Genomic DNA, 14357 nt, shown 5'->3' on the forward strand with positions numbered 1-14357 from the left:
TTTTATACGGTAGAAAAACAACCATAATTGTTGCTAGAAGGAAAAAAATGAAAAAAAAAACTGAATATAGAGAAATTATCACAAATATACCTTTAATTTTCGCCTATTTAGAAAAAAAAAGTCAACTTTTATAAACCTCATCCACATTTTTTTTCTTCAATATTGGGTAGTATGTAACCAAAATAACTTTCACGATAGTTGTATTACCATGAAAACACAATTACGGTACTTTAAGCATTGTAATGAATATTGTATACGGTACTTAGAATATTGTAACAAAACTTAACATTGTTACAGTACTCGAATTACAGTAATAATCGGCCAAGTAAAGAGAGAAGCATATTCGGAATCGTGGAAAGGGAGAGAGAAGCAGAGTCTGGTGTGGGTTGGATTGTATTTTTGCATATTGTTTTATGCGGGCTGGATTGCATTTCTACATATGCGGTTCATAAATGTAAAGCATTCATCTTAAAGATGGATAGAAGTAGGTGTTCCATCTAAAAAAATGAAAACTAATGATCCAAATATTTTCTTAGTAAAATTATTATTTCTAATTTTTAAAATTTATTTATTTTTTCATATTCATTATGTTTATGTTAGAGATTACATGACTTTAAAAGTTACCTCTTATCCCTTTAAAAAATAGATTTATTTAGAAGCCCGCATTTCTACATATGCGGGCTTGACCGCATAGTAACCGGGCCGACACTTGCATTTCAAATTTCCAAGTCAAGATGAGGCTTTACTTATTAATAATTATTTTGATGGGGCTGCATCTCTGTCCAACCATTTTCCTTTTGATTTTGGGCAGGACGTCCCTCTCATCAATCTCTCTCTCTCTTCCCCACGTTACTCTCTCCCTCTCGTCTCGCTCCATTGCTAACGCAGAGCCTCTCTCTCGTGTAGGGTATCTTTCTAATTCTCTCTCCTCTGTTTCTGTCACTGTGCCCAAATCTAACTCATTTCTTATAATCCTAAAATCTCCTAAATCCCTCAAAGAATCGATCAAGCCAAGCCAAATTCTCAAGCATAAGGTACTTTTTTTTTGTAGTGAGCTTTGCAGGGATTTTCTATTTTTTTTTCCTGTAATTTTGCTGTTATTTGCAACTAATGTTTGATTAGCAAGGAATGAGACCTCTGTATATAGTTTTGTGGTTAAGAGTGATTTAAATAGCATTATATTGATTTATGAATATATTTGTTGTGTTTTCATGGAGTTTGCGTTTTTATGTAAGCTTTGATGGTTTTGCGTGATCTAGGGATTTTAGAGTGAGACTGAGCTTCGATTAAAAGAAAATTGGTACTGAGCTTCTCATCTCTATTTCCTCACGGTTTTTTTTTTTTTGGTTTTTGTTTTGCTTGCTAGTGTTTTCTTTTGTCAGTGTGCTTATTGTATGTTGGACAGATTTGGAAGTGGTTTTTTATGGCCCTGGTATCATGGCTATTTAAGGATTGTTCAACCTTTTAAGACACTGGATTCTATTTACTTATTTTATATTCGCTGCATATTCTAGTAAGCAATGGAATTTTTTCATGAAACTTCTGTATTTTCCTGGCTGAGTCATTAAGAAATGTCTCATTATTTGCTTCAATCTTGGGAGTCTTTAACATGGAGAACGGAAATATGTTTTTATTATCCCACAGATTAGGAAACTTTGAGTTCCAAAACTAGAATATGAATATGTCTCCAACTTGTCAGCAGCAAAGCAGCAGCAGCATCATCATGATCATAAGATCCTTTTCCCAGCTATTTGGGGTTGGTTACACCAATCCTGGTCCGCCCTCTATCAAGGGTCATACCTGAGGTCATAAGTCCCCATATTCTGGTATAGCACGTTGCTTGCGGTAGCATGTTCCCCTAGTATAAGAAGATAACATAGATTTAAGATTCATGAAAATTTTTGGCAAAGTTTTAGGTTGGCTACCTACCTAACATTACCCACCTCCTATATTGGCAAATTTTTTAGAAGTAGTGACTTCTATACCCAAGGACTACTTAAAGGGCCTGAAGTCCTTTATATTAAATTCTTGGCAAAGATGTGTCTTGAGAGAGGATATGTTGTCAATATCATCCCCTATTACCACAATATCATCCCCTATTACGACAATATCATCAACATAGAGAAATAAAGTAGTACCTTGTGGTCTCCTCTTTATAAAGAGGGAATAATCGGAACTGCTTTTGTTGAATACTATGGAAATCATGGGATTGCTGAATGGAATGAATGACTGCTTGAGGCCATAAAGAGCCCTTTTCAGCCGAAAACCTGCTAGAAGGCTCTAGAGAATCTGGCAATGGCAGCATCTTTTCTAAGTCCCCATGAAGGAAATCATTTATGACATCCATTTGGAAGAGACAGCACCCTTTGTGGCAGCAACGGATAGCGAATTCTAAACAGTTGCCATCTTAGCAAGGGGTGCAAAAGTCTCTTAGTAATCAATTCCGTACTTTTGCGCAAAGCCTTCAGCCACAAGTTGGGCATTGCACCAGTCAATACTTTGTTCAAGCTAAAATTTGAGCTTGTAGACCCATTGGTTCCCTTTTGCCATATTTCTTTTCCGGGGGGGGATGGAGATGTCAACTATGACCTAAGTATCATTTCTTTCAAGAGATTGAATTTCTTCCTCCATTTATCTTTTAAACTTTGGGTTTTTAATTTTAATGGCTTTCTCAAAAGTTCTAGGTTCTAAGACAAACTTAACAAAAGAAAGCTAAATGCTGTTATGATGAAAAATGGCAATATTAGAAACAAAATGTTAAATAGGATGAAAGACTTTTTGGTTTTCATAGAGCAACTAGAATATCTAACTATCTAAGTAAGATCGACAGGAGATACCCAATGACAAAGGCTCGGACCCAGTTGATTCATAAAGAGCATTAATCACTGGACCATTAGTTATTACGGCATCCTTAGTGATCGAACACCTTGGTCTTCTTGAATAGGTCAAGATGGGACTTTCTGTTACACGTTTGCTATACTGAGGTACAGAAGAGGGCATTGTGCCAAACGCTTCTATATTGATGAATCTAGACTATGATTCTCCCTTGCTTTTCAACTTGAGGCTCGATCATTTTCGAAATAACTAAAATATCAAGGAAAGTCGCATGTTTTGACATAGTGTTTCTTCTTCTTGGGTCACATGTGTGAGAATATTCCAAAAGTTGGTAAGCATAGTGTCTAAAAGAGAAATAGAATGCAACATATTCTTAAGGATATGACCTAAAGGATGTTCCAAACAAGTATGCCAAAGATCTCCATCGTGATTATCTTCCAATACTAACGACGTCGGTGCCTTTTTGAAGATGTAGAGACCATTTCTTATGCCCCTCCCCAGTCATCTTCTTGGTGCTCAAGCTCTAGAAGACACCACGAGAAACAAAAAGTTTCACTACAATTTAGTTTTTTAATAATGTTGATGGATAGTAAGTTGCATAGGAAGAAGGAACATGATGGACTTGTGAAGGACTCAGGGTAGGAGTGAGATTAATGGGATCTACATCCTTATTGGATGCAATAGAGCCGTTAACAAGGGTAACAGTCGTGGAATCATCATGGTTTTTCTTTAGTGTGGGTAAGTACAGTCTATAAAACAATTGGAGGACGCAGCAAGAAGGGAGTGGCGATTACTTGTCTCCTGAGACATAGCTACACTTGTAAAGAGTTTAATGGATTTCTTTCTCTCGAGGAGCGGAATGAGTTGACTGATCATGCTTGTTAAGTGTGTCAATTGGTGGGTTGTGACCTTGACTAGACTAGTAGGTGTGATGCTAGTCTCCCGCCCAGCACCTATCATTTGTCCAGCCGAATATATTGCCACATCTAGGTCTAGTGGCTGAACTCCGTTCACACTCCCTACACTTTTCTTCTCTTTGAAGAAGAGCACACACAATGTTAACCAATGGTAATTTTTTCAGCAGATAATACATGAGAATGTACGATCTTATAGTCATCATTAAGGCTAGCTAGGAGTTCGAAAATATTCCTCTTCTAAAATTGCTTTTGCAATTTCAAAAGGCATTCAGACACTTGCATGGTGAGGGCTAAAGTCCCTCCCACATGCCTTTGAGTGCTCCATAATATTCTAACAGAGATTGCTCTCCTTGAGATTGTAAAGCTATGTCTCCATAAAGCTGGTACACTTGGGCAATATTATCTTTCTAAGAACACTTGTCTTTTTGGGGCATCCCATATTTAAGGGGCCAAATCAAGGAAAAGTAATCCATATCAAATGGCTTCATCTATAGAACCTAGAATCCATGTCATAATAAGTGCATCTGATGACATCGACTCTTCATATTTGGTTGTCCAAGGATTAGGGCACTTATATGTTTCAATCACGTATTTTATGTTAAACTATCATTGTGATCGACTTAGCCCATGCAAAATAGTTTCTGTCATATGCACTTGACAGTGACAATTTGCATGCCCCATTGGATCCTCTGAGGATGAATTCCTTTGATCTACCATTTAATGGACAAGATAACCTCGTAGCAAAAATATGATAGACAAAGCTCAGCCAAAGATGATATTGCCAGCTTGTTTAATCTCCAAACACCTAAAATAGCATTAAATATTCAGTCAAAAGGCACAGGTGTTTTAATCACTTGTTTAATCACTGCAAAAGTCTACAATATGCATGTTTGCTAATGTAATCACTATTACAATAAAACTCATCATGGTCTGTACTAAAGCCTTAAACCCAATATCACACCAAGAGTAAGTATGTTATTTTTTATTGATAAGAAAACAATTATTATTGATGGCACACTTTTGTATTTTACCATAACCTCTTTATATAAATGATTTGGCCTTTTGAGCATATCTTCTATTTAGTGCATGCATGGGCCTTTGAACCTGAATAAAAAACACATTGGAAACTCTTGAAGTACTCCATTTTCTCTTGCATAACCTCAATACATCAACAAGTTTCATACCAATACTCATTACTGCTATGCTAGATAAAGGGATGCAGACCTCAACCCAATTTTTTATCAACAATGTACCAAGAGTGCCCATTTTGATTGCCTGCATGATAGCAAGATAGGAGGTTCTAGATCTCCCATCTAGTCAAAAACTTTTCAGTGACCTCTTTATCTTACTAGCAAGTTATAATATTGCACATAATGTCTATGCCATAGTTGGGAAAAGGCCCCAAAATCTCACATGATCACATCCAACACGTTATATGCTTTAACGCACCAGACCTAATCATGGATATCTTTTTTAATTGGGCATGCTATTGAAATCTACTCTAGCACAAGCACCTACTTTTCAACCAACAATACCACATTTCTACAAAGAACCAGAAGCAAAGATCATTCCGACTCCAGGCACTTAATGAACTCATCTTCAGCTTCAATGAAGTCATTCCAACTTTTATGAACTCACTTTGAAAGAGCATCTTCAGCTTCCGGCCTCACTAGAAGACCTAAATCTCCACTTATTCGCATTACACAGATGTAGTGCAAGATGTTAGAGACCGGACCAGTGGTTGAACCAATGGGGGCACTGGTCAGGTTGGATTGGTTGAACCAAACAGGTTTACTGTTCCCAGTCAAGAAAATAAAATTGTATGACATTTGAGCAGCAATAGTTCTTTGCTCAATCGAACAATATACAAGATGTTTTGAACTCAGCAACGAAGAACAAAGTGTTAAGCTAGGAAATGATGAGCTTCTAGCAGCAATAAATCATGGGTCAAGGTAAACTACCGATGCTTCACCTGACAAATAAGGTTACAGCCACTAATAGAAATAAGATAGTGGTAGAATAGAGAAATCAAAGATAAGGCTTCATCCCAACCGATATCCTTTTGTCATGTGTTAAGGAGACAAATGTTGATGCAAACGTTTTGGCTAATGAATGTGTTTTGCATATGCGTTTTTTGTTCGTAGAGATTCTGTGGTGCTTTAGATGCTGCCTCAGCAGCCCATAACCATTTACCATCATTAACAAAAACTCATTACCGACCCAAACAAAGTGGAGAAATGCAAGTGGCAATGACTCATATTCACGCTTATGGAGACACATGATCGAGGAGTCTCAAGGAAGGATGGGTGGATCTAATCACCGAAAAGTGTGGTAGCTAGGGCAGTGAGGTACAACGCCAAGGGTTGTAGGTCTCCAAAATCAGAAATAAGATCAAAATCAAATAACAATTTTCATGGAGGAAAGAGGTCAAAAGTTCTTCTAGTTTGAATAGGAGAAATGACAGGTGTGACTGTGCAAATGAGTTTCCGACCAAGGTGCTAGATCTGTTTACAGTAAACAACCAATACAGGAAAATGAAGAAATTTTCAGCTAACTCTGATGATAGCATGAAAAGGATCCACCCCAATTACGAAACCTTTTACTGAAGATACAATGAACTACTCAGTAAGTCATACTCTCAATACACTAATGTCCTTTAACTTAGTGAAGCCATATCTTCAAAATTTGCACAAAAGACAAATGAGCAACTTTCACAATCACTATTGTCTGGTACATATTAACTTTCACAATCACTATTGTCTGGTACATATTAATTGAAACAGTTAAAGGAGACCTAATCATCATAACTCTCAAAGTAACAATCTTCATGATCACCAATACTATATCTAAAAGTGATAACCGACTGCATGGAGGTAAACACTAGACACATTGAAATTTCATCCAAAAATAGTGCCAAGAAAAGTTGATAACTGTGGCTATAATAAAAAAGAATATCAAATATTAAAATGTTAGGCTGTAAATTTTTACCAAAAGGAGTCAACAGAGAGAACCAAGGCCAGCACAGAAAACTCTTGGAAATACGCTGAGGTAGTTGTTGAGGGAGAGGCATTCAATCGCTCAAGTCTGTCCCTAGCCAGTCCATGAAACATATTTCAAGGAACAAAGTTCTCAATCGCGGTGAATAAAGAGGCTTCTGTTGAGGATAAGTTTAGATTGGAAGGAGGAAGAAGACTATGGCATCCCTCTTTTAGAAGGAACCTTTCAGAGGGGGAATCCGTTCAATTCCTCTCACTCTCGTCACTGCTGTACAAAACCTTTATTCCTCTTCAGGGAAGGGATAGGTTGGTGTGGTCCCTTGCTCTCTCAGGGGTTTTTATGGTGGCTTCCTTCTATAAAAGCTCACCCAACCTCCTACTTTCCCTCTCAACCCTACCTCGATTCTTTCTCAGGTGTGGCAGACCATTGCGCCTCCAAACCAAATTTTCAATTGGATCACAGGTTCAAGCAAGGTTCTCACTGTAGATCACGTACAAAGAAAAGGGATCCCTGTTCCTAATAGGTGTATCATGTGCTTGTGCCAAGAGGAATCTAATAACCATCTGTTCCTGTATTGTAACGTGGCCCATAGTTTATGGAGTCAACCTCGACGACTGTTCGGGGTGCAGTGGGTTCTACCTCCAACTGTTAAAGACCTCTTCTCTTTGAACTTGGCCGCGCACTGGCCAAAGGCAGGCAGAATCCTATGGAAAGCAACAGTGGCAGCAACAATTTGGACTATTTGGAAAGAAAGGAACGCCTGAATTTTTCAGGGACAGGCTTTTCCTGGCCCTTCGCTCTTCTTTAAGGTTACATCCTTAGTAACCTTTTGGGCGTCAAACCATCTCTGATTCAATAGTATCCCTAGGGACTCCTTCCTCTCAAATCGGGAGCATATTCTACTCCACAACCCGAAGAAAAACAAAGTTAAATCTGCTTGGAAACCTCCTCCCCAAGGAGCAATCAAAATAAATTTTGACGGCTGCTCTTTAGGCAGCCTAGGCCACACAGGGGCAGGAGGGGTTTTTTAGAGACCACCTTCAAAACGTTATCTTCTCCTACTCGGAATATCTTGGCACCCAAGATTCACAGTTTGCCGAATCTATGGCTCTCCTTAGAGGTATACCGTGTTTTGATCGGTCTTGGGGACGGTCTCTCCTAGTGGAGGGAGGCGCTAGCAACATTATCTCTTGGGCTTCCAGGATTGCCCCCCCCCCCAATCGTCCCTTGGTATCTAGTGCCTATTTTTGATGAGATTGAGGATCTTTGCAAGGATATGCCAATCTTATGGGCGCATATCTCGAGGACGTCGAACAGGCTCGCCGATCAGCTAGCCAAGGACGAAGCCATGGCCAACGTAGATGAATAGGTACTTCCACAACTCTTTTTGGGTTGGGCACGAAGCACGCACTTCACTCGTTCTCCTCTCGGACGGGGCCTTTTTTGTTGTACTCGTTCGTTCATTTTTGCTTTATCTCTTGTACATTTTCTGATTACAGTGTAAGGGGATAATTTATAACCCCATTTTGTATAGGGTCCGAAGACCTAATTTTTTACCAGAAGTACCGGCTTTAAGGTACTCTTGGATGAACCTTCTTCTTTTGTATCTATCCTCTTATATCAATACAATTGTTAACAGTTATCAAAAAAAAAAAAAATTTTTAGAGTGGATCAATTTTATGGCAGAATTAATTAATGTTACATACCAAGGGAACCCAGTCAACATGCCTACAAGAATCCAGACATTCTTTGTTTTGGGGACAAAAATGAAGAAAGGAATGGCCTTCCATCTAATAAATATGGTAGGCTTAAAGGCCCAGTCTGTTTTATGTTCGCCTCTAACTAGTTTTTATTGCTAAATAAGAACAAAATAAAGAGATAATTACAAGGATAGAAAATGGTAGGGTGAAGAATATTTTTTTTGGAGAAAAAGTTAACATTGTATTGCTGACCTGGTAGGGTGAAGAATATTTCGAGGATAGATTTTTTTTTAATAAATTGCAAGGATAGAAGTTGGGACAAATAAGCACGATTGTATTCTTAGGATTTTCAAATGAAACTAGGATTTGTAATTGACATAACATTCTAACTCTATGAACAAGGTAAAGAGTACAAACCCCCGACTTCTTTTTTTTTTTTTTTTGTTTTGTTTTAGCAGTTGAAACTTGAAACATAATTACTATGTTGCATAGACCTCATGCATGAGTGTTGCATAGACCTCATGCATGAGGCTATTAGCAAGATGAAGGTGCTAGAGACAATATTTTAGAGAGGAATTTATAGAAATGGTGAAACCCAGGTAACTTGTAAACTTATCTTTTCATTTTAAATTTGTGATTTGAATATTTAGTAGTTTTTAGAGTTCTAAGTTTTGACTTGAATCAATCTAAACCTTGGGTTAGAAGTTGAAAGGAGTGGCTATGTGTAACTCAAGGTATTAAATTAAAAAAATTTCTTTTGCTTATATTCAAGATATCTGAATTCCACTTACAAAGTGGCTATGTGCAACTCAAGGTATTATATTAAAAACTTTTCTTTTACTTTTATTCAATATACCTGAATTGCACTTACAAAGGCCACTAAATATTGTTGTAAATCAAAATAGGGCCCTAGATACAACCAGGATCTTCATTTTCACTGCCAAAAGAAATGGAAACTATCCAAGAGCTTTAAAAAAACTTTAATTATAATTTTTAGTACAAAATAAGTTCATGGAAATTCATAGAAAATAAGAAATAATATTAAAAACTAATTAAAACTGCTGGGAAGACTTATTGGAAGATGTCTGGAGTGACCCTCACAGGTCTTAGTACACCCCACAACCAATTCCTTAATTGATGGCGCATTTTTACTCCTTTAGGAGTTGCTAGGAATTTTGAGATAGAAAGTTTTTCAGGCGATGCCTCGTTTTCGAGGGTTTTAAAGAGTTCAAAAAATCAACTAGGGTTTATAAAAACCCTATGGGAACAAACTAGGGCTAAGCTTGTAAGTTGATCTTTCTCTAAGATGGGTTTCTCATTTCTTTTCATCAAACTACAACAAACCCTTGCTCTAGGGTTTCACTATAGTACCACCTCTATTTTTCTTTTGGGTGGCGTGAAACAAAAAAATATAGAGGAGATAGGGTGACGTGCCTCCATATGGGGGAAAGAGAGGGGAGGCATGTGACTTAAATTTTTTTAGAGAGTGAAAAATATGGCATGAGGGAGAGAGAGAACTGGGTGTGTGTGTGAGAGAGATCTTGTTCTCTATATTTGAAATATATTTAAACTAGGTTTTTAAATTGAAGGAAATCTATCTCCCAACTTGAATAAGGTTTCTTTAGGTATGCTTTATCTAATTTCCAACTAGACCTTTTAGGATTATTTAGGAAATGTGTGGGGTGAGAGAGATTTAATCAGAGCCATCCTTCCCACAAATCAATCATGATGATTTTGAGTAGAAAGATATGAACTTTATACCTTTAGATTTTGACCCATACCCAAGTCCTATTTAATATAACCAATTTTATCATTATCTAGATCTCCCATAATATATAGGAAATCAATGATAATTTATATTTTAGAAACCCACTTCAATAAGAAACCAAATCTTATTTAAAATTAAGAGATTTCCTATCTAATTTAAAATTTGAAACAAGAAAGTGGGGCGTGCCCCCTTTTTCCTAAAACATGGCATGCCCCTTTTACCATAAAAAGTGGCTTGCCCCCCTTTTACCATAAAATGTGGCATGCCCTCCTTTTGCATGAAAAGTGGCATGCCCGCCTTTTGCAAGAAAAGTGGCATGCCCGCCTTTTGCAAGAAAAGTGGTCGCCACCCTAGGAGGTCATGTGGGCCCCACATGGGTGGCACATGCATGTGGGGGCTGCATCTTTGATGCCCACATACACTTATCAAGTCCTGAAAATTAATACCTTTTTAATGAAAATTACAACAAAAATAATATTTAAAGAATCTGAAAAGTATATTTAGAAAGCATAAAAGCATTTATAATACCAAAATAAAATATACTAGGAGTGAACTGGTACAAATGGGTAAAAAATAACGACAATAAGGGCACTCCACTCGCCCCAGAAACTATGATCCACTACTGTTTTCTTATCCTTCCCAATAAAGACCCAGGACTCACAGTCTCATTTCAAGGGCTCATAATTGGTTTGTCTATGTTGGACAATAAAATAGTGGGATCATGATCTTGGAATGTCGATTTTAGTTCCCCCTTTAAGAGCAAGTTTTGCACTTGTCACCACAGTGCAAATGGAGCTCTCTATGCACATGCACACGTGTCCCCTCTATAGGGTTGCATCCCAGTAATGTGGCTGTCATGTGAAAGTTTGTTGAGGCTTTGACCCTTGCTCGCATAGGCTTACCACACATTGGAGACCACAGTTCTCTTGGCCTACAAATATCATCCTTGAGCATCTCTTCGACCTCAATAATGGATGGTCCATAGTAAACCCTTCTCGGTAGTGCCACATCCCATGGATAAGGGTTTTTGACCATGTTCAAAACCCCCCAACCCTTGGTTAGTCAACACACACTCCAACTAAAGTGCATATTCTACTATAAAATTTCATGTTTACAAGCTCTCTAGGCCTTTAAAGGCCACAAAACCCAACATAAGTTACGAAAGTTTAAAGTTTTAACTCAAGTTACTTAAGTAACTAAGTTTTAGTTGAGTCAAGTTAAAACTTACTGAAGTCAAAAATTTACTTATGTCACATGACTTTCACATATGTGTTTGTTGTATGTTCTCTCTGATAGCTTTATTTGTTGTTTGTTCAAAACACGCCTTTTATTATAAGTTTTTCTTGTGCCTGTCCATTTGTCATTTGTGTTCCTTAGGTGCCATCACCTCTCTCTCTCTTTTGTAGCCTCCTCTCCATTCATTTACCTAGGGCCACATTTTTATAAAGTGGCTTATTGCTTCTAAAGGAGTTACCTTTTTACCTCTCTGATGTCCCCCTTTCTAACACGTCAATGACATTACGTTGATTTATCATTCTAAAGGTATTAAAGGGGAAGCTCGTTTTAAAAAAACAAAGGATGGGTTTTTAAAAGAGGTTTTCTCTCTTAGTAAGGGCGTTTCCTCTCTTTCTATGAGGTTAACAAGAAGCTCGTTCTCGCTCGTTTTTGGCCATCGAACCCTCTCTATTACCTCTCTGTCTTGACGAGCTTCCAACTAAGTTAACAGGAGGTTACATGAAGCTCTCTCTCTCTCTCTCTCATTTTAACAACTGCTTATAAGATGACAATGATGGTTACAGTTCGAAGTTGTGCATCTCCTATATTTAAATTTTATACGGAATTTTTCTGGATTTTATTTGCATCACCTTATAACCCTCCAAAACCAGGTTTAATTCTTATTGAGACTAGGAGTGTTTCTGTTATCATCAGCCTCTGAAATCTGATCTAATTCCTATGGGAATTTAACGGGGACTAGGCGTGTTTTTAGCGATTGAGATAGAAGCTGACTCCTAGTCCCCATTAAATTTATTCCTGTTGAGACAACTACTGACACCCTCGTCCCGAAATTTATTCCGTTATTGCTGACACCAGTTTAGGGAGGTTCCCAATTGCTAAAAACTGAAGTCAGCTTCTGTCTCAATTGCGGTTTTGGGGAGGCTTTGCCAAAATTTCAGGACGAGGGTGTCAACAAATTAATCGATGGAAAAAATATTTATTCTTGTATATTATACCAAATTGAAGTTTATTCCTACTGATTGGAAGATAATTTCTACTGAGAAAGAAGTCTGTTAAATTTTCATTTCCAACCAATGTTTATCAAGCATTATTATACTGGTTGGATGAAATTCTACAAAGAGAGAGAAGTTTATTATAATTTTGTTTCCAATTGAAATTTAATGGCATTCCACTGATTGTAAAGAAATGAATAATTTTGAGATTGTGGTTTTGTACAGGTCTCTTGAGTGTGCAACTCAAGGGTTGAGAAATTGTTATTTCCGGCCTGATTGTATCACAGAAGTGTACTCGTTGAGAGCTGTTTGCACCTCAAAATTTTACCAAGAAAGGGGCGTTTAACACTCTGAAGAAAGTGAGTTCACTAGTGCCTCCACATTCGCTAAATTTTGGTCCCATTTGTATGGGAGTTTATGTCCACCATAGTGTATAGTCAACCGCGTTGAGAACCCAAAATAACCAACACTTTATTGTCCAGGTCTTGGCCATAATGAGGAAATTTACAAATAAGAGTGAGATGGTGAGGCCTAAGGTTATTAGATTTGCCACCATCTTTTGGTCTAATAAGTGGATCTTAAACTTTCCCTTAACCTGCCCCAAGCTCATATAAAGGAGGTAGATTGCGTTAGATAGGTAACCAATGTAAAACTTTGCCACATCTTATCATGAATCCTGAACCTATCCCTTGATAGAATAGAATGGATGAACAAGATTCATGTAGCCAACCACAAATTATTGGGATAAGGCTTGGATGATGATGAGTCTATATTGCTTAGAAAGTTAAGCGCAGGGTCGTGTTTATCTTTTTGAGTAATATAGATTCATCATCTTCATCATCCAAGCTTTATCCCAATTATTTGGGGTCGGCTACATGAATCTTGTTCCTCCATTCTTCTCTATCAAGGGATGGGTTCAGAATTCATGATAAGATGTAGCAAAGTTTGGTGTTGGTTGTCCATCTAACACAATCCACCTCTTTTACCTGGGTTTGGGACGGGTTAAGGGAAAGTTGAAGGTCCTCACCTTTATTAGACCAGCAGAGGTGGAAAATCTAGTAACCTTAGGCCTCATCAGCTTTCTCTTATTTGTAAATTTGCTCTTATAACCAATACTTGACCAATAAAGTGTTGGTTATTTTTGGTTCTCAACATGGTGAACTCTATACCATGGTGGACATAAACTCCTATATAATTGAGACCAAAATTTAGGGGATGTAGAGACATTAGTCAACTCGCTTTCTTTGAAGTGTTAAACGATGCTGTCTCAGTAAAATTCTTGTTGTATCCTCCATTTGAGCAATAGAGCTTATGACGGTAAACTTCATTTCCTTACCCACACTCAAGAAAACTATGCTGATTTTCAAGATTGGTTCCCTTGTTGACAGCTCTTTTGCATGCAATAGGGATGCAGATTCCATTAATCTCACTCCTATTTTGAGTCCTTCGCAAGTCCATCATGTTCCTTCTTCCTATGCAACTTATTATCCGTCAACATTATTAAAAAACTAAATTGTAGTGAAACTTTTTCTCCATCTCTAGGTGTCTTCAAGAGCTTGTGCACCAAGAAGATGATTGGGGAGGGGTTTGAGGAATGGTCTCTACATCTTCAGAAAGGCACCAACATCTTTAGTATAGGAATATAATCAAGATAGAGATATTTGACATGCTTGTGTGGACCATCCTCTAGGTCATATCCTTAGAATGTTGCCCAAAAACCTCACCAGCAGCTTTTTTTGTCCATGGCCAAGGGTATCAAGGTGACACCTAGTTGCAAGCGGGTGCCAAGGCAGGGCATGGAATTCCTAAGCAGGTGCCTAGGTGGGGCATGGAGAACTTAGGTGGGTGCTTAGGAGCATGTCGCACATAAAATTAGAGCTGGGTGGGCGACATTTACCTCAATCTCTCCATG

General features: G+C 37.9%; 1 protein-coding gene across 2 annotated transcripts in view; it reads left to right on the forward strand.

Moving 5' to 3' along the window:
• The first annotated feature begins 740 nt into the window (after nt 1-740).
• LOC18444018 (RNA recognition motif (RRM)-containing protein) overlaps nt 741-14357 on the forward strand; it is a 30933-nt gene continuing 17316 nt past the window's right edge. Inside the window, exons 1-2 of one of the 2 annotated variants that reach the window (XM_020673559.2) lie at nt 764-1034; nt 1260-1300. The gene's annotated coding sequence lies outside the window, so the exon portion shown is untranslated. Of the gene's footprint in view, nt 1035-1259; nt 1301-14357 lie in introns of both variants that reach the window. The other variant, XM_006854197.4, reaches the window with a different exon arrangement.

The sequence above is a fragment of the Amborella trichopoda genome, chromosome 7 (genome assembly GCF_054954075.1).
Source record: "Amborella trichopoda isolate Santa Cruz 75 chromosome 7, AtrichopodaSantaCruz75HAP2 v2.0, whole genome shotgun sequence".
Classification (NCBI taxonomy): Eukaryota; Viridiplantae; Streptophyta; class Magnoliopsida; order Amborellales; family Amborellaceae; genus Amborella; species Amborella trichopoda.